General features: G+C 48.0%; 1 long non-coding RNA gene across 1 annotated transcript in view; it reads left to right on the forward strand.

The window, feature by feature from the left end:
- LOC138984420 (uncharacterized) overlaps positions 1-19,471 on the forward strand; it is a 27,545-nt gene extending 8,074 nt beyond the window's left edge. The window contains exons 2-3 of the long non-coding RNA XR_011461691.1: positions 6,102-6,554; positions 18,537-19,471. This is a non-coding gene — a long non-coding RNA (uncharacterized lncRNA). The remainder of the gene's footprint in view (positions 1-6,101; positions 6,555-18,536) is intronic.
- The last annotated feature ends 1,532 nt before the right edge of the window (positions 19,472-21,003 follow it).

The raw sequence follows: 21,003 nt of genomic DNA on the forward strand, positions 1-21,003 counted from the left end.
TAGGAGACAGCCAGAGTGGACATTCCTCAGAGACCGTGGGCCCCTGCTTCCTCATCCAGCCTGCATGTATTCCCCCATCACGCTGTGCTTCAAGATGAGGCTTGGTTCTGGTGACTCAGGGCATCCGTCTGCCCTCCTAGTCCAGCCAGCGACTGCTCAACACCAGCCCCTCTGCTCCCTCATGTGGGGTTTGATCTCAGTCTCTAAAACAGGACTCCTGCAAAGGGCAACCCATTTGGTGCAGGACCACGAGCCAGATGCTGAGGGCCGGGACTGGGAGGGTTAAGCCTTCCCTCCCTCCAGCCTGCCCCCCTGCAGTGCTGGCCTCAGCTGCTTGGAATCCCTGGGGTCCTGTAGGGCCCTCCCGACAGCCAGATGGGCAGCAGCGCCAGGAGAGGAGGAGGAGGAGCAGTGGAAACAGGCCCCAGGGTACCCCTGGGCAGGGAGGGGAAGGGAAGAGAGGAACAGAGGGAGGAGAGAGGATGGCTGTATGGTACAGGAGCCCCACTGGCAGAGCGGAGAAGGCCGGACCCTTCTTCTTGAGCCAGGCAGGGGGACAGGGCTGCCTCGGGACTTTGGAGCTGTGGGGAGTTCGGGGCACAGGCCATTGTGCTCAGCCGGCCTCCGCCTGGGAGCCAGCTTTTGGCGTGAAACCCTACCCAGTGCTGGCTCCTGCTCCTCTTTCTTTTTTCTTAATAAGGTCGAATCAGAGTGAGTCAGAGGAGCCAAGTTTCCTGTTAGGCTCTGTTTGAATAAACTCTGCTCTGAACATAGCTTGGGCCTCTGCACAAGCTCCTGGGGCCAGGATTGTAGCCCTGCCAGCCATCTCTGCTGAGACTGGAGACCTGGGGTCCTGGCCTGGCCCCCAGACACTCCCCAGGGAAGCCCGTTAAGCTCTCAGAGCTTCAAAGTCTTCAGCTGTAACTTGGGAGTAATAATACCTTTCTCGTGGTATATTTGGGAGGATGAAATAAAAGGATTATGAAGAGTACCTACCCAGCACAGTGCCAGGCATGTGGCCACTATTTTTTTATTTTCCCTCTGGACTGATGAGAGAGGGGAGGGCTTCACCCCCAGGGTGTTCCCCCCTTCCCCATTTTCTCTGTGCCTTTCATCTTTTTCATCTGTCTTCTGCATCCTTTTCTTATACCCAGCCCAGGGCACACTCCTGGGGCCGGTCCTCTCCTCCTCTCCACTCCCTTCCTTGCCCTCCTTCTCTCTTCCAATCTGCGTCTCCCAAAGTGGCTGATAAGACCCTCTTGGATCTCTGAGCCCAGAGGAGCCTAGGTGGTTCCCCCTCTGCACACACAGGACAAGGCCTTGCCTGAGTAGCTGGAGGTGTCCTGACATCCTTTGATTGGAAGCAGCAGAGCCGGGGTCTGAGAGAGACCCCAGACAGGCAGCAAAGGATGCAGAGCTGGGGTCAAATGAGGGCTTCGAGTCACCAGGCTGGGCCTGAGCCATCTGGAGGTGAGGGGCGGGTGGCAGGCAGCTCCTCACCAGGCCCTGTTCCTAGGGGCTGGGTTCACACCCACAGTTTTAAGACCTAGCCCTGTGGTTGAGGCTTGTTGCCAGTCCCTGGCAATAGGAACCAGGCACAAGTGTTCTTGGAGGGCTGGGGTATAGGGCTGCAAGAGCTTGTTGGTAGTGTGTGACTTTGTTAAGAATCTAATGTTCTGGACGGGGCTGCTCCTCCCCTGGGCTTCCCATGGGACACAGCCAGTGTCTTTTGATCCTGTGCTGGAACTCCAGGCTCTGGAAAATCTGGAGGGAGTGAGGAGGCCTCAGACCCAACCGCAGAGGGTTTGGGAAGCCGAGAAAGGATATGAGCCGTGGGATGCCTTACTGCTTTGCAGAGGAAAGGACCAGGAGGCCCACTGTGGGTCAGAATGTTTCTATGGTTGTGGGGAAAGGATGAGGCAAACTCCGGGTGTCCCTGCCTTCTGTCCCCCACCTGGAATGGGACTGGTCCTTATCCACCCACTGAGATCCCTGGCTGCTGAGCCTAGGCCCCTGGCAAAGGTTCTTGATGGGGTTTGTGCGGACCTGGGGGTGGAAGCCCCAGCCCAGCTGGCAGTGAACTGCGCAGGCCCCTGCTGCTGCTTCTAGAAATTGGGCCGAGGAAGTGCTGAGTGAGGAGGCCTGGCAAGCTGGCATAGAATGTGCTGACTCTGCAGCAAGAGGACCACCAAGTGACCACTGCCAGCTGGGCCCTGCACCCACCCTTCCCCTACAGCCACATCTGGTGCAATGGTGGGGGAGGCAGGGGGGCTTCGGAGGTCCCCAGAGCCAAGGTAGCCGTGGAGGGGCCCGCAGGAGGGGCCGGGGCCCTTTGGTTTGGAAGTGCCTCTCTTCATCGCTGGAACTCTGGAGAAGCCCAGAAATGGGGGAGGTGAGGTCAGAGCCTTTTGGAAGGACAAATGGGGAGGTGGGGGGGGAGGGAAGGAACCCACCCTTCTCTAGGACCCAGGGGAATTCAGTGGCTCTGGCCACCTCCCACTCTGCTTTTCCTCCTAGCTCTCTGGGGCTCCTGCTTGCATGCTCCCCAGGGAATTGGAAATACCAGCGCAGATACATGGGTCTGGTCACCCAGGCAAAGCTCTGTGAGGCAGGAAGCCTCCGCGATCCCCGGATCCCCTTGGCCCCCAGCCCAGCCAGCTTCTCCACTTCCAGACTTTCTCCCCGTCCTGAGGGGTGGGCAGGGCTCTGGGTCTGGCTAAATGGTAACATTCCCTGCCCACGTTGCCCCCCACCCCCGGCCCCCACTCCATCCCAGGATCCAGAGCTGGCAGGGTCAGGGAATATCATGATCACAGGGATGGAGAGGGGTCTCCTCCCTGAGGCCGTCCTTGGGTGGAAGGATTTTGCTGAAGTTGTTGGTTGGAGCCTGTTGGATAGGACAGCCCCTGGTGTTAAGGTTCGAGTTGGGGTGGCTCTCAGCCAGCGTGCTGTGGGGAGGAGGAGGTCACAGAGTTCCCTGCCCAAAGGCGAGAACTGGCAAGACCAAGCAGGAGGCCAGTCCCTTGGGCTGCAGCCTGGCAAACCCTGGAGAAGTGGGAGGGAACAGGGAGGTTCCTGAGGCAGGAACCCAGGGGTTCTAATAGCAGCCTGGCAAGGCTAAGGGAAGATCCTCCAGGAGTAGGAAATGGCAACCCACTCCAGTGTTCTTGCCGGGGAAATCCCATGGACAGAGGAGCCTGGTGCTACAGTCTGTGGAGTCCCAAAGAGTCGAACACGACCACTAAACAAGGCTAAGGGAAAGCTTTTTCTCTCTCTGTCTCTCTCTCTGCTTTTGTTTTCCTGCCTGTATATCTTTAACTTCCATTTGGGTCTTTCTGGGTTTCTTTACCTTTATTTTTTTTTCCTTTTTTCAGAATATCCCTGTTTTCATTCATTCATTCACTTTCTCTGTCTCCCTCCATTTCAGTGGCTTACAGTCTCTACTCATTGTTTCTATTCTTTTATATCTCCCTTACTCCACCTCACCTGTTTCTCTGAATTATTCCCTTATGTGTCCACTCATTCAGTCAGCGTGTTCCCTGGGTGCCTGCTGAATGGAAGCCCTGTGTTGGCTGGGGGATCCCCAAAGAGCTCACGCTCTAGTGGGAGTGGCTAGTCCTGAGGAGGGGTGCATCTTTGGGCTGACTCTGTGACCTTTGAGTCACCCAATAAATATTAGTTGAACAAATGAATGAATGGTGAATTTCTATATTCTTTGACTATTTTCTGTTGTAACATTCATCTGCTTAGTATTGATTTATAAGATGTAGTATATTTAGCGTCTTTTCATATATCACTTTTTTTGTCATATAGGGTGCAGGTAATTTTTGAAGTTTGTCATTTGCATCTGTAGTTTTTATACTTTCCTGATATATTGAAGTGCTTCAGTTTTAAGCTGTCAAATTATTCGATTTTTCTGTTATGATCCCAGACTTTATTGTTATATGACCTTTGCTTTCACCAAGAATGCATACATTTTCAATTACATTTCAAGATTTTATACTTTAATTTCACCTTTATATTTAACTCTATTTTATTTTTGTATCTGGTGAGAGGTAAGGAAACAACTTTAAAACAAATTAAGCCACTATCATTTTAATATGAATGATAAATTAATCCATAAATGAATTCCTAGTGATCTGAAAGGCCATTTTATCATATACTGAATAGTTTTCTGTTTGATTGTGCTTTTTATTCTGTACCATTGACTTATCAGATCATTTTTACATTGAGATTACCTTATTTTAATAGTTGTAACTTTTAAATAATGGTTATTAACTGAGAATACAAATCTCATTTATTTATTTATTGGCCATGGCTTGTAGAGTGCAGTATCTTAGCTTCCTGACCAGGGATTGAACCCATAGCCCCTGTAATGGAAGCATGGGTATTTTAACCACTGGACTGCCAAAAATTATTCTTAGTGCTTGTCATTTAGGTGAACTCTAGATTTTTTTTTCCAAGTTAAATATAAAACAAAATGTCCCTCTGGAAATTGGAATTGGATTAAATTTATAGATTAATGTAGTGGTAAATAACTTCTTTGCAACACTGAGTGTTTCCATTCAGGAAGATGGTGTATCTTTCTATTATTAAGGTCTTTTTAAATTGTTGTTCTACAGTTAAGTTTTATAGATGAATATATGTGTCTGGTGCATCTTTAATGAAACGTGGCAATGACATCTGTAGTTGGCAGCTTCTGAAATGGTTCTCAATGATCCCTGGTAGTCACTTCCTTGTATAATCCCCACCCTTTATGTGTGGATTGGACCTAATGACTTGCTTCTAGTGACTAGAATCTGGAAAAGTGATGGGATGTTACTTCTGAGATTAGATTGTGGAGAATTGTGACTTCTGTCTTGCTGGAGCTCTCTTTCCCTCTCAGGCTCTCTCACTTGCCTTCTCTAACAAAACCAGCTGCTACGTTTCGAGCTGCCTTATGGGAAGCCCATGTGGCAAGGGCCTGAGACCCTCAGCCCAACAGCCATGTGAGTGAGCATACCTACTTGAACCTTCAGATGAGACCGCAGCCTTGGCTAACTACTTGATTATAGCTTTGTGAGGCACTCAGAGGCAGAGAACTCAGCTCAGCCACCCACAGATTCCTGGCCCACAGAAACTTGAGATAATAAATTCTGTTGTTTTAAACCACTGTGCTTTGGGGGTAAGTTGTCATGCAGCAATGGATAACTAATGCAACATCTTTATTTATTTAATTTTTGCTTAATGTTTTCTGGTAAGTATCAGGAAGTAGAAAAAATATTAACTTTTCTGTAGTTATTTTATAACTGGCTACTTTACTAAACTCTTCTATTCTGATAATTTTGTATTCCTTTTCCTAGTTTTTCTGAGTACTATTTGCAAATAATTATAATTTAATCTTATTTTTTCAAATTGCAGTAGCTAGAATTTTTATAATACTTAGTGTTGAATAACGAGACAGTAGAAATCTTTATCTTGTTCACATATTTGATGAGAATGCTTTTTGTATTTCACTGACTTGGTGTTGGCTGTGGGTTTGAGAGCTAGTATTTTTTACCATGTGAAACAAATATACTTCCATCTCTAGTTCACTAGAGTTTTTTGAAAGAAAACCAGGAATGGATATTGAAATTTACCAAGTATCTATTCAGTGTGTAAAATGATTTTTTTTCCTCCTTTGACCTATCGCCGTAGTTAATCAGTTTCCTGCAGTTTTGATATAGCGTTATCCGTGCATTCCAGGAGTGTTTGCTCATGGTGTATTCTTTTCATAGCTCTAGATACTTTCACTGTAAGTATCTTTGCCAAGACATCTTTGACACAAACATTTACATCACATAACTAGCTGGCCATAGGACAGTTTTGCCATAAAAGTTTAAGAGGAACATTAAGAAGGACAGAAACATGAAGAATGAAATCTAAAAGACTGTATTTTAAAATACAAAATATTTGAAGACATTTAAAATACGTGTAGATTCATAGACATGCTACACAAAGAACTGACTTTATCTTGTGGATTGGACCTATCTGCAGCTGTCTTCCAGGTCTTCCATTCATAGTATTTTATGCGTTTACTCGGTGACTTGTCTTCTCAGCTGGCATCACTCTTTTTCTTTCAGGCTAGAATTTCTTCCTTCGCTGGATGAGGCATCTGGTCCCCAATCCTGGGATGAGCTCTGTGGTGAGCTGTGAAGGCCTCTGCACTGTCATTAATTCTTGGTGTAACGCCACGTGTCCATTGATTGTCACTCCAGACGTGTGTGGGAAGAGTGGGCTCAACTGTGCCTGGAAGGCCTCTTTCTCCTCCAGGGTAGTGTGTTTCAAAATCAGAAACCAACTCTTGGGGAAATCATTGTCTGCTGTCAGCTCCATAAAGCCATCAATAACATTGCTAACTGGAAGAAACGCTAACACACTTCAGCCAGCGGAAACCAAGCTGTCAAACCCCAAACTGTCAAACCAGTTATTTGATCTTTCTCACAAAATTGCCTCACAGCCCTTTAGTTACAGGGCAAAAATGTTTGCAGCAGAAAACGCTTTTGGCAAAGATTTCTGTGGCAAAGATGCTTAAGGTAAAAACACTGGACACATTGTTTTAATATGTTGTTGGACTGGGTTTGGACTTTAATCTGATTAAATTTTTATTAGGACTTTACATCTATATGAAAGAGACTCGTGAATGGCTCATTCGTTCGTTGTGTTTTTCTTTGTGCCATTGGTCAGGTTTTAGTGTTAGGGTTATTCCAGCTTTATAAAGAGTTGGGAAGTGTGTGAGTCAGGGTCCTGGCAAGAAACATTCTCCCCACTGCCAAATGGTTTAAACAGAGAGTCTTTATTATTATTATTTTTTTTTACTTTTAAAATATTTATTCATTTGTCTGCCCCAGGTCTTAGTGGTGACACTCAGGATCTTCGACCCTCGTTGCCGCATGTGTTAGTTGCAGCTTGTAAGATCTAGTTCCCCAGCCGGGGGTCAGACCTGGGCCCCCTGCATCGGGAATGCAGACGCTGAGCTCCTGGACCACCGGAGAATCCCTAAATAGAGAGACTTTAATGAAAGGAGTCCCTGTGGACGTGTGGATAAGGCGAAGGGGACAAACGAGGGACAGTGAGGCACCCGGAGACCAGTCCCAGGGCTGCAGGGACGAGGGAGGAACCTAGAGCTGACACCTGGGAGAACAGGTCCAGGCAAGTGCTGAGGTTGGAGACACTGCTACTGCCCGGGCAGTTTGTGGGGTCAGCCCCCTGAGGCTTGGGACCAGACAGGCAAGGATGTGGTTTCTGCTGCGGTTTCTGTCTCGTGACCAGACTCTGACGGAGACTAACATAATCATATGCCTGACAGGGTTTTAATATTCACTTCCACCTCTATACAACAACTTCCTAGTACTGATTTTTGTTGTTTACTATGATCTTGCTTATTTTGATTCATCTTTGCCTGCTAAGAGTGCATCCCTGAATATTTTTCCCCATGAAACATTACACATGGCACATATCCTAAGTTCTGGAGTACAGGAAAGTTTCTTTCTGTTGTCTTCATGCATGAGGGCCCCTGGCAGATGATGGGAATTTTAGGTCACAGCTGCAATCTCGCAAAATTCTGTAGAAGCATGGTTTCCAAAGTGTGTTCCATGGAGCACCCGTCTTTCCACTCAGTCAGTGGAAAAGGGTTTCATTGCTAAATAAACTTGGAAAACTGTGCTCGCTAACATTACTGATTTCACAAATGCTTTCGAAGCCCTGAGAAAGCCTCAGTATAGGATCTTGCTGCACTTCTCTCTGCATCTCCCAAGTCAATTTTATGGCAGAAGCTTTTTTCTGCAGCATAGCTGGGGCACGGGACCGTCTGCTGCAGTGCTTCAGTGCTTGCAGCTGGACACACATCCTCAAGCAACACAATATGAAGAAACTGTACGGAACTAAAAATAACTGCATGCATATGCAGTTGGAACAAATTCTGGACAAAAGATACAAAGAGACCAAAAACCCAACTGCCATCTTTGAAGAACCTGGGGCAAAAACGGTGTGTCAGGAGGAAAAATAGGGTATTGCGCATGCCCACTGCGCTCGCCATCATCAAAGGAGTGGGTGAAACACCTAAGCCACGCCTCTGGCCTGACCCCACCCTCATTCTGTATAAGGAACAAATCGGCACCCTGCTTTATGGAGCAAGCGAACAAGGGACACTTGTTTGTTCTTTTTTTTTTTTTTTTCACTTGTTTGTTCTTGATCTCATTTGTTGCAGCCAGGGCCCCCAAAAAGCTTTGTCTGAATTTCTTGTCTGGCCTCTAGTCAATTTCTGTTGACTGGGGAAGGCCAAGAACCCTGGTTGGTAGCGTAAGTACTTCTCAACATTCCATGGAATGGAGTTCCTCTTCCAGTTAAACGTGTTTCCCGAGTGTTACAGATGTTTCTCCCGCATTCCCCTCTGTATGGGTGCTTACAAGATTGCTTTGTTGCTGTTGTTCAGCTGCTAAGTTGTGTCCAACTCTTTGTGATCCCATGGACTGTAGCCTGCCAGGCTCCATGACGTTCTCCAGGCAAGAATCCTGGAGTTGGTTGCCATTTCCTTCCCTGGGGGATCTTCTTGACCCAGGGATCGAATCTGCGTCCTGTCAAACCGCGTCACCTGCATTGACAGGCAGATTCTTTACTGCTGAGCCACCAGGGAAGCCCCATAGAATTATTTCTTTACCCTTAAAATGGACAAAATCCTGCATGGTATTTCTAAGTTTTTTTTTTTTTTTTTAATTATTTGACTTATATCAAAAGGAATCTTTTAAATGTTTAAGCTCAGGCTTCCCATCAGGAGTATCATCTTCTTTTTTGATTCTTGCTTTTATTTCATTTGCTCGGTTTCTTCTTTGGACCTCTATGTCTACTGTGGTCTCCCCCTTTGTTTTTATTCCTTTGGGCTTTTCCTCAGCCTTCTCAGAGGACTTAGGTCTGTGTCCGCATTTACAGATTCAGTCTTCTGTAGTTTCGGTTCTGTCCATTACCATCATAATATAATTTTAAATCGGCTGCTGCCTTTGTAGTCTCTTTACAGCCTTTTCTTTTCATTCTTTCTCTCTCTCCTGTATGGTTTGCCTATGACTCCCACCTGCCTCTCAGCCAGCAGCCATCGCATTTCATTCTTCCCATTTGTATTTCAGCTGTCCTTTCTTAGAGTTTGTGTTTTGATTACATGAAGTGCATACAAAGCAGATGTGGTCTGAAAGTTATTTGTGTATCTGCGATAAATCATCTTCAAAGGAATGGTTTTTCTCTGCCCTTTGAAGGACTTGTTCTTTCCCTTCATGATACAGAATCTTTTCAAAGACTCTGTGTGTTTGCAAGTGTATGTGTGTGCATGTGGGTGTGTGTTTGCTTTTACTCCTCCTTAAGAAAATCAGTGTTTTGTTAAATCTTATTATTTTCCCCCAAATAAGAGGGGAAGAATTGGATTCTTTTTAGCTCACCATTCAGTTCAGTTCAGTTCAGTTGCTCAGTCGTGTCCGACTCTTTGCGACCCCATGAATTGCAGCACGCCAGGCCTCTCTGTCCATCACCAACTCCCGGAGTTCACTCAGACTCACGTCCATCGAGTCAGTGATGCCATCCAGCCATCTCATCCTCTGTCGTCCCCTTCTCCTCCTACCCCCAATCCTTCCCAGCATCAGAGTCTTTTCCAATGAGTCAACTCTTCGCATGAGGTGGCCAAAGTACTGGAGTTTCAGCTTCAGTATCATTCCCTCCAAAGAAATCCCAGGGCAGTTCTCCTTCAGAATGGACTGGTTGGATCTCCTTGCAGTCCAAGGGACTCTCAAGTATCTTCTCCAATACCACAGTTCAAAAGCATCAATTCTTTGGCGCTCAGCCTTCTTCACAGTCCAACTCTCACATCCATACATGACCATTGGAAAAACCATAGCCTTGACTAGACGGACTTTTGTTGGCAAAGTAATGTTTCTGCTTTTGAATATGCTATCTAGTTGGTCATAACTTTCCTTCCAAGGAGTAAGCGTCTTTTAATCTCATGGCTGCAGTCACCATCTGCAGTGATTTTGGAGCCCCAAAAAATAAAGTCTGACACTGTTTCCACTGTTTCCCCATCTATTTCCCATGAAGTGATGGGACCGGATGCCATGATCTTCGTTTTCTGAATGTTGAGCTTTAAGCCAACTTTTTCACTCTCCACTTTCACTTTCATCAAGAGGCTTTTGAGTTCCTCTTCACTTTCTGCCATAAGGGTGGTGTCATCTGCATATCTGAGGTTATTGATATTTCTCCCGGCAATCTTGATTCCAGCTTGTGCTTCTTCCAGTCCAGCGTTTCTCATGATGTACTCTGCATATAAGTTAAATAAGCAGGGTGACAATATACAGCCTTGACAAACTCCTTTTCCTATTTGGAACCAGTCTGTTGTTCCATGTCCAGTTCTGTTGCTTCCGGACCTGCATAGAGATTTCTCAAGAGGCAGGTCAGGTGGTCTGGTATTCCCATCTCTTTCAGAATTTTCCACAGTTTATTGTGATCCACACAGTCAAAGGCTTTGGCATAGCTCACCATTCACCTGGATATTATTCCAGGTCCTGTCATCTTTTAGGCTGAAGGACTGGTTAATGCCAACTCATGTCACCAACTGGCTGTGAACACAAATTATCTTTGTCATTATGTGCCCCCACTCATGTCCAGAGTTGACTTGCAGGTCTCACTGGCTGTAGGGTGTGTGTATGTGTGTGTGTATCTGTGTATTTGTCCTGTTCTTTCTCTACTCAAGTAGAGCCTTCCAAAGGCTATTACCAGCTCAGGGATCTAGTTAGGGGGAAGGAGTGGGAATTGGCAGTGACCCAGTGGGGAATCTTCTGTCTGCACCAGGGGCCAGCGATATGCCAGGCTCCAGCGATATGCCAGGCTCATCCACTAGGTAATTGATGCAGCCTTCACAAGACTTGAGCTCACTCTGTCAAGGAAGAGGAAATGTGGTATCAGGGTGAAACTGATTTAGGGAGGAGCTTCCTCCCAGTTATATACTTGGCCTAGCAACCACATGCACCCCAAAGCCTTCCAGTCAGCTCTTCCCAAACGCTATTAATCTACAGCCCCGAAAGAGCTTCTGAATGACATATTCTCGGCAAGCCCCACGTCCCACCACCTGCTCTCCAATTCAGGGGCAGTTGACAAACACTGTCAGGATCTCATCTACTTATTTCTCTCGAAGGAAGTTTACCTTTCTCAGAAACTGGTGTTGTGAACCAGCCCTTGAGGGATCTCACTTCAATCCCGATGGGGCATGTTTTCCGCAGATCCCCAGCATTCCTGCCATGGAAATGTGCTTTCCTTGGCTTCCAGGCTGACTCAGGGCTTGCCCTTATTTTATTTTATTTTTCATAAAAAAAAAAAATTTAAGGGGACTTCCCTGGTGGTCTAGTGGTTAAGAATCTGCCTTCCAGATGGTGTGGAGATTCCTTTAAAACTAGGAATAAAACCACCATATGACCCAGCAATCCTACTCCTAGGTATGTACCCTGAGGAAACCAAAATTGAAAAAGACACATGTACCCCAATGTTCATTGCAGCACTATTTACAATAGCTAGAACATGGAAGCAACCTAGATGTCCATCAACAGATGAATGGATAAAGATGTTGTGGTACATATACACAATGGAATACTACTCAACCATAGAAAGAAATGCATTTGAGTCAGTTCTAATGAGGTGGATGAACCTAGAGCCTATGATACAGAGTGAAGTAAGTCAGAAAGAGAAAGATAAAAATTGTATACTAACACATATATATGAAATCTAGAAAGATGGTACTGAAGAATTTATTTACAGGGCAGCAGTGGCGAAACAGTCATAGAGAATAGACTTATGGACATGGGGAGAGGGGAGGAGAGGGTGAGATGTATGGAAAGAGTAACATGGCAACTTATATTACCATATGTAAAATAGATAGTCAACAGGAATTTGCTGTATGGCTCAGGAAACTCAAACAGGGGCTCTGTATCAACCTAGAGGGGTGGGATGGGGAGGGAGATGGGAGAGGTTCAAGAGGAAGGGGATATATGTATACCTATAGCTGACTCAGGGCTTCCCTTGTTGCTCAGCTGGTAAAGCATCTGCCTGCAATGCAGGAGAACTGGGTTCGATCCTTGGGTTGGGAAGATCCTCTGGAGAAGAAAATGGCAACCCACTCCAGTATTCTTGCCTGGAGAATCCCATGGACAGAGGAACCTGGCAGGCTGCAGTCCATGGGTTCACAAGAGTTGGCACAACTTAGTGACTAAACTGCCACCATAGCTGATTCATGTTGAGGTTTGACAGAAAACAACATTCTGTAAAGCAGTGATCCTTCAATTAAAAAAAAAAGAAGCAGCTGCCTTCCAGTGCAGAGGACACGAGTTCAATCCTTGCTAAGGGAACTAAAATCTCACATGCAGTGGGGCAGCTCAGCCCATGCACCACAAGTAGAGAGAGGCCCAGGCATACAAGGAAGGATCCCACAGGCCACAGCTAAGACCCAATGCAACCAAAAATTAAAATAAATACAATGTTAAAAAAATTTAATATGTTTATTTATTGAGCTTTCCCTTCTATATATATCCAAGAGCTGGGCTCCTGGAGGAAGGAGAGCCCTGTGCCAGCATACCTGGATGCTGTGTGGGACTTGTCCTGTCCTGGATGCAGCTAAGACCCAAAACTGAGTATGAAAGACACCAGGAACCCACGTGCCTACATTCACAGAGCCTCCAGTGAGCGTCCAGGAGCTCACAGCATCTCCCCTCTGCAGGGCTTGCAAGGGGGCTGGACTGGCTCTTCTCTCATCAGCACCACGGCTGCCCACAATGACTGGAAGAGGAGCTTGCATGGGGGAGAGTCATTTACCATGTGGGGAGTGCAGTGCATGTGGCAGAGGGTCTGCTCTTCCCTCTTGTGGGGGAGATGGGGAGGGGTGCTTTTCCTTCCCAGGGCCACAGGAAATCTCTTGTAAGGTGAGACCAGCATGTCATCCCCAGGTGGGTGTCTGCTTTGTCTGTGGGCTCTGTGATGAACCTCTGGCCGCCTGAGGAGGGGAAGGGGAAATAAGAGACAGATGGCGGGGTGGGGAGAGAGCACAGAGGGAGGCAGCTGAGCTCAAACTGAGTGCTGCTGCTGCTGCCTCGCCCAGGAGGGCCTCACTCACAGGCTTCAAGGAATTCACAGGCCTTCCGGAGGGACTCGGCTTTCTTTGAACAGAGGATGGGTCGAGTAGCCAGAGAAGCAGTGACAATCCAGCCAGGAGAGGATAGGCTTGTGAGACTTGCTTCCACACCCCTCTCCTGGCCCCCCAGTCTCAGAGATCTCCAGAAGAGGGCGGAGGAGGCTGGGTGCAGGGCCAGATTCCCCTTCACCCTGGGCCATGCAGCTGAGATCTCAACTCTGCTGGAGGAGGCGAAGAGGTCTGAGTGTTAACTGCAGAAACGAGACTGTTCCAATAGACGATCATGGGTGGTGCAGCCAAATGTCATTAAGAGCCCTGCCACCCAGTGGGACATGGGCTTTCGACAGGACACAGCTGGGTGAGGGGTGGGGGGAGGGGTTGGTTGTTAGAAGACAATTTCATGTTTATACTCCAACAGATTGAGACTCTGCAATGAATGTGCTACACTTGAAAAACCCTTTCTTAAAAGCAAAAGAGGGGAAAAAACAGCTTTGGAACATTTTGGGGGTGGGGAATGTATAGAGGTGGGGCATGGGAGCTTCTGTGAGTGCAGATGAAGAGGGAAAGCCATTGGCACGGGACCGAGGGGTCAAGGAGCAGGTCTTTGTCCTTTTGATTTTGGGGACAGAAAGTACAACTCATGCTCGCTTCTGCAGAAGTGGGGCTTTATAGGGGGGATCCTGGAGCATCTCATGGAGTCCAATAGCTGAGCTGGGGGAGGGGAGGTGACATAGGTGGGCATGAGTGACAGCCAAAATCAGCCCTCTCCCAGTTCTCATTTTTTGCTTCCTGCTGTAGGTCAGCCCCATTCTTTCCTCTCGCTGTACATACTTTTGGTCCAAAAGACAGAAAATATGGCCACTCACAGCTTCCAAGCATTGTAACATGGAGACTCTGCCTGGAGAACCAACTCTTGGTGGCCCAAATCTAAAATCCCAGAGGATGACCTCACTGGCCAGGTCAGGACAGTGGACAGTCAGTCTGGCCGGGAGGGCAGCTCCACAGAGGAGCAGGGAAGGGCCCTCCTGGGAGAAAGAGGATCGGTGCTGTCAGCCAGTCACAACTGGTGTTCCCAGTGGAACTCAGACTAACAACATGTCTTCTGTAAGGAGGGGGTTCTGACGACCACACCATCCCTCCACCTGCCAGGTTGCCATGCAAGCTGCCGTGGTTCTGATGGTAGTGTGGCCTTTAGCCCTCATGAAACCCATGGCAAGGGAAGCAACCTCAGAAATCATAATGCTGCTGCTGCTGCTAAGTCTCTTCAGTCGTGTTCGATTCTGTGCGATCCCATAGACGGCAGCCCACCAGGCTCCGCCGTCCCTGGGATTCTCCAGGCAAGAACACTGGAGTGGGTTGCCATTTCCTTCTCCAATGTATGAAAGTGAAAAGTGAAAGTGAAGTCGCTCAGTCATGTTCGACTCTTCGCGACCCCATGGACTGCAGCCTACCAGGCTCCTCTGCCCATGGGATTGTCCAGGCAAGAGTACTGGAATGGGTTGCCATTGCCTTCTCCGCAGAAATCATAATAGCTGGCATTTATTGCCTACTTACTATGTGCCAGGCCCTGGGCTGTGCTCTGTATGGATTTTCAATGAATCCTCAGAGCAGCTGTATTATTTCCATCTATATTGAGGTCGAGGAGGCAGAGGTTAAGTGTGAAAGGTTAGGAACCCAAGGCCCTGTGGCTAGTGGAGGCCAATCCTGGCCCTCCGCCCAGGTCTGTCTGGCTTCCAAGTCCACAAGTTTTTACCATTCAGCTGTCCTGTCTCTAAGACTGAAGGTCTGGGATGTGGCATTTCCAGAGAAAGTAGTAAAGTCTTCCAGGCCTGGGATATCGTTCTGTCATGTAGGCCTTCAGGCATCACAACCAGGGCATGAGAAGCTTCCTGGGGACTGGCTGTGTCACCAAGAGGTCTCCAGGAGGTCATGATGAGCATCTGAAGAGGGGATGGCTGTGAGCAGCTGCTGTGGTTGATGGAGGGGCTACAGAGCCGGATCCTCCATCCTGATGGTTTTGAGGACAGAATGGAACCAGGCTCCATTCCTCCCTTCTTATTTTGTCCCTCATCTCCTTTCTCTTCCCTTCCTTTTTTCCCTGTTCCTGCACTAGAGGGAGGGGAGTTTCCCCAGGCACCCAGGGCTTATTACTCAGGCTCTAGTCACTGACTCACTGGAAAAGACCCTCTTGCTGGGAAAGATTGAAGGCAGGAGGAGAAAGGGGATGACAGAGGATGAGATGGTTGGATGGCATCACCGACTCGATGGACGTGCATTTCAGTAAGCTTCTGGAATTGGTGATGGACAGGGAAGCCTGGCATGCTGCAGTCCATGGGGTCGCAAAGAGTGACACGACTGAGTGACTGAACTGAACTGAGCTAGATGTAGGCTGCAGGCATCGCTGTTGTCAGCAGAGGGCGCCAAAGCCTCTTCACACATCCAAAGCCGAGGCCTGGCTCAGGAGGGGAGAGCAGAGAGGAGGGTTGGCAGGGGGTGCTTACGGCATGGTCCCTGCCTGTTCCTCTTGCCTCAGTCAGCCTGTCCTCTGTGTGCCTCTACGCAGAGCTGATAAATGTGCACATGCCTTCCTGTGCGTGTGTGTGCGTGTGCACATCTGGTTCTCCCTGTGTCCAAGAGGAAGTCCAAAGTCAGGGCATAGGGACAGATACTCTGTCCATAGCAAGCCACTGATTTTACAGAATCCAGTAACATCATTTTCTGGGCAGTATCATGGGACAGGCCGAGAAGGACTGCATGAAGGGAGGGGAAAGAACAGTTATCCAGCTCTCTGTCTGTACCAGGTCTTGGCTAGAAGCTCTGCACCTATTATCCTGGTTGGCCAGTCCCAACAGTCATGTAAGCCAGGCGATATTAGTCTCGTGATACAGATGAGGATGAGGCAGCTCAGGGAGGTTAAGGAACTTGCCTGAGGTCACACAGCTAGGAAGTGGTGAAGGTAAGATTTGAACCCTTGTCTCTCTGATTCCAAAGTCTATGTCAGTTTCGCACCTAAAGCTGCCCTCTCAAACTTGTGATTTCCTTACATGCAGACATCCCCCTGGCCTCTACCTCCCCACTACCCCAGCAAAAAAAAAAAAAAAAAAAAACGGGCTTGAGAGCAGTCAGTGAAATTCCAGGAGCAGCAGCTGGCATGAGGCTGGAATGACTGAGAAATGAATGTTGGTAGATAGAGTGGTGGCTTCTGGGATTCAAGGAATAAGGGGCTTTATTTAGCTGTTAGCTGATGGGGAGTGAGGAACAAGATTGGCTTGGAGGGGAGAGAGAGAGAGAGAGAGAGAGAGAGAGAGAGAGAGAGAGAATGGATGGGAATGAGGTGCCAGCTGCCTGACCTGGCTCCTCGCCCTCAGAGTTGGGTCTCTGTGGCCAGCTTTGTATGGAACCATAGCTAGTTGGGATCTCTTCATGAAGGGAAGTCCCGACTTTATCAGGGCTGGTAGGACAGAAAACAGGGCTTGCCAAGGAGGATCTGCCAGGCCTTTCAGATTCTCTTCTCCACGTACGTGATATTGCTCCATGAGCCATTCTAGCTAGGGGGTGTGAGGGTCCATAGACTAACATCAGTGCAGCTCAGCTCCAAAGCACTGAAACACCCCCTGGATGGGTTGGGGTTAGGCCTGTCCCCTAGAGTTGTGTGACCTCAACGTGCCCCCTCACGGGCCAGGACATCCCTCTCCTTTCTCACAAGGGGACATCAAGGCACTTGCTCTGGTGTGCCTTGGGTTTGGTTTTCCCATACAGTCTGCTTCCCAGAGGAATAGAGAGAGAAGTTCCTGCCTTCCCCTCACATGTCTGTGGTTCTGTCCCCTCTGCCCTCCTCCTCAACCCACTTTGTCCCCTCCTTGTGTAACCGATGGGGCTGGTCCCCACCCTTCTCCTCAAACCGCTCTGCCCCGACTCCTCCCTCAGATTTCACTCACTCAAAGAGCCAGGCTCAGTGTACTACGATTTGAGTGGTAGACCTCGAAGAGGGTCTCATACCCCTACTTGAGATGCATTTCTTTCCACCCTTCTCCCCCCTTAGGTCCCATTTGCCCACCCAGATCCTTCAAGGTGGGCAGCACAGAGGCCCACCAGGCACCGGGGCGCAGCTTCCCGAGGAGGCCATGGAGAGTTATAAATAACAGTGACGCTTTTCTACGTAGAAGTTGCACCATGGGGTGGGGAGGGAGGGGAGGGCAAATTGGGAGAGGAGACGTGACATATATACACTACCCCGTGTAAAGCAGATAGTAGCGGGAGGCTGCTGCATAGCACAGGGAGCTCAGATCTGTGCTCTGTGATGACCTAGAGGAATGGGGTAGGGGGCTGGCTGGGAGGGAGGCTCAAGAGGGAGAGGACATATGTGTGCTTACAGCTGATTCCTAGGTGGCGCTAGTGGTAAGGAACTCACCTGCCAATGCAGGAGACATAAGAGACACAGGTTCGATCCCTGGGTTGGGAAGATTCCCTGGAGGAGGAAATGGCAAACCCACTCCAGTATTCTTGCCTAGAGAAGCCCATGAACAGAGAAGCCTGGCAGGCTACGACCCATTGGGCTTGCAAAGGGCTGGACACGACAGAAGCAACTTAACACGCATGCATGCATAGCTGATTCATGCTGTTGTAAAACAGAAACTATCACAACACTGTGAAGCAATGATACTCCAATAATAACACAAAGAAGTAGCGCCATAAAAAAGTAGTCCCTTCTAGGACTCTGAGTCTGAGCAGCTGCACAAGAGAGGCCCCAAAGCCAGAGCACAGGACACCTGCCTGTGCCTGACCCCCACACTGCAGGTGGCTCATGGCCAGTTACTTCCCTTGCTGGGCCTGGATTCCCTTGCCTGAGTTCTCTTCCCTTCAGACCACACTGCCTTGAGGAGAGGCGCAGACCCCCGGGACAGGCCCCAACAAGTCCACACAGACCCCGTGCTGCCCGCTTGACCACCCCCATGGATCCTACTTTGAGTTTCCCCTGGGGCGCTCACAGCCAGGACCTGGAGCACATGCTATAAATCCACCAAATGCTCTGATTTCAGCTCACCTGGGAGCCGTAGCTTGCTGGAGACAGAGCCATTAAGTGAAGGCACTGGTGGCTTTCTGAGGAAGAAAAGGAGCTCTGGTCTGTAGCAGTTGTCAACTTCCTTGCCCCCCCATGACCAATTTCAGGCTCCCAACATGAAGCACAGGGTGCAGAATTGGGAAGAGATGTGGAAATGTGTTTTTTTGAGCCAGCATCAGCCCATTTCCGCACTCCATCCCACCAGGGGAAAGGCATGAATCCAGGGACCCTAACCTCAAGGATGTGCTGACTTCCTTGAGGAGGAGGCAGCGAGCAGACCCCTAAATCTTTGTGTTCCTCTCACAGGTCAACTTAACAAGGGAGAATAAAAGCTCAAGAGTGCATTTGTGAGTGAATCTCTTTCCAAAACAATCAGACCACTTAGCAATTTAATCACCTAATAGCTGTGAAAAGAGGAGAAGCGAAAAGCAAAGGAGAAAAGGAAAGATATAAGCATCTGAATGCAGAGTTCCAAAGAAAAGCAAGGAGAGATAAGAAAGCCTTCCTCAGCGATCAGTGAAAAGAAATAGAGGAAAACAACAGAATGGGAAAGACTAGAGATCTCTTCAAGAAAATTAGAGATACCAAGGGAACATTTCATGCAAAGATGGGCTCGTAAAGGACAGAAATGGTATGGACCTAACAGAAGCAGAAGATATTTAGAAGAGGTGGCAAGAATACACAGAAGAACTGTACAAAAAAGATTTTCATGACCAAGATAATCACGATAGTGTGATTACTCACCTAGAGCTAGACATCCTGGAATGTGAAGTCAAGTGGGCCTTAGAAAGAATCACTACGAACAAAGCTAGTGGAGGTGATGGAATTCCAGTTGAGCTATTTCAAATCCTGAAAGATGATGTTGTGAAAGTGCTGCACTCAATATACCAGCAAATTTGGAAAACTCAGCATTGGCCACAAGACTGGAAAAGGTCAGTTTTCATTCCAATCCCAAAAGAAAGGCAATGCCCAAGAATGCTCAAACTACCACACAATTCCACACATCTCACACGCTAGTAAAGTAATGCTCAAAATTCTCCAAGCCAGGCTTCAGCAATACGTGAACTGTGAACTTTCAGATGTTCAAGCTGGTTTTAGAAAAGGCTGAGGAACCAGAGATCAAATTGCCAACATCCGCTGGATCATGGGATAAGGAAGAGAGTTCCAGAAGAACATCTATTTCTGCTTTATTGACTATGCCAAAGCCTTTGACTATGTGGATCACAATAAACTGTGGAAAATTCTGAAAGAGATGGGAATACCAGACCACCTGATCTGCCTCTTGAGAAATTTGTATGCAGGTCAGGAAGCAACAGTTAGAACTGGACATGGAACAACAGACTGGTTCCAAATAGGAAAAGGAGTTTGTCAAAGCTGCATATTGTCACCCTGCTTATTTAACTTATATGCAGAGTACATCATGGGAAACGCTGGGCTGGAGGAAGCACAAGCTGGAATCAAGATTTCTGGGAGAAATATCAATAACCTCAGATATGCAGATGACACCACCCTTATGGCAGAAAGTGAAGAGGAACTCAAAAGAAAGTGAAAGAGGAGAGTGAAAAAGTTGGCTTAAAGCTCAACATTCAGAAAACGAAGATCATGGCATCTGGTCCCATCACTTCATGGCAAATAGATGGGGAAACAGTGGAAACAGTGTCAGACTTTATTTTTCTGGGCTCCAAAATCACTGCAGATGGTGATTGCAGCCATGAAATTAAAAGACGCTTACTCCTTGGAAGGAAAGTTATGACCAACCTAGATAGCATATTCAAAAGCAGAGACATCACTTTGCCAACAAAGGTCCATCTAGTCAAGGCTATGGTTTTTCCTGTGGTCATGTATGGATGTGAGAGTTGGACTGTGAAGAAAGCCAAGTGCCAAAGAATTGATGCTTTTGAACTGTGGTGTTGGAGAAGACTCTTGAGAGTCCCCTGGACTGCAAGGAGATCCAACCAGTCCATCCTAAAGGAGATCAGTCCTGGGTGTTCATTGGAAGGACTGATGTTGAAGCTCAAACTCCAATACTTTGGCCACCTCATGTGAAGAGTTGACTCATTGGAAAAGACCCTGATGCTGGGAGGGATTGGGGGCAGGAGGAGAAGGGGACGACAGAGGATGAGATGGCTGGATGGCATCACCGACTCGATGCACATGAGTTTGGGTAAACTCCAGGAGTTGGTGATGGACAGGGAGGCCTGACATGCTGCAACTCATGGGGTCGCAAAGAGTCAGACACAACTGAGTGACTGAACTGAACTGAAATATTTTTTACCTAATTTAAAAATTGCTCATCCTATAAGTAATTGGACCACATGTTATTGAATTAGAGGGATTTAGTACCTAAACTTGGAGAAGGCAATGGCAACCCACTGCAGTACTCTTGCCTGGAAAATCTCATGGATGGAGGAGGAGTCTGGTAGGCTGCAGTCCATGAGGTCTCAAAGAGTCGGACACTACTGAGCTACTTCACTTTCACTTTTCACTTTCATGCATTGGAGACGGAAATGGCAACCCACTCCAGTGTTCTTGCCTGGAGAATCCCAGGGATGGGGAAGCCTGGTGGACTTCTGTCTATGGGGTCGCACAGAGTTGGACACGACTGAAGCAACTTAGGAGCAGCAGCAGCAGCAGTACCTAAACTGGGGGCTTCCCTGGTGGCTCAGTGGTAAAGAATCCGCCTGCAATGCAGGAGAACTGGGTTCGATCCCTGGGTCAGGAAGATCCCCTGGAGAAGGGCATAGTAACCCACTCTAGTATTCTTGCTGAGAAT

Source organism: Bos mutus, chromosome 21 (genome assembly GCF_027580195.1).
Source record: "Bos mutus isolate GX-2022 chromosome 21, NWIPB_WYAK_1.1, whole genome shotgun sequence".
Lineage (NCBI taxonomy): Eukaryota > Metazoa > Chordata > Mammalia > Artiodactyla > Bovidae > Bos > Bos mutus.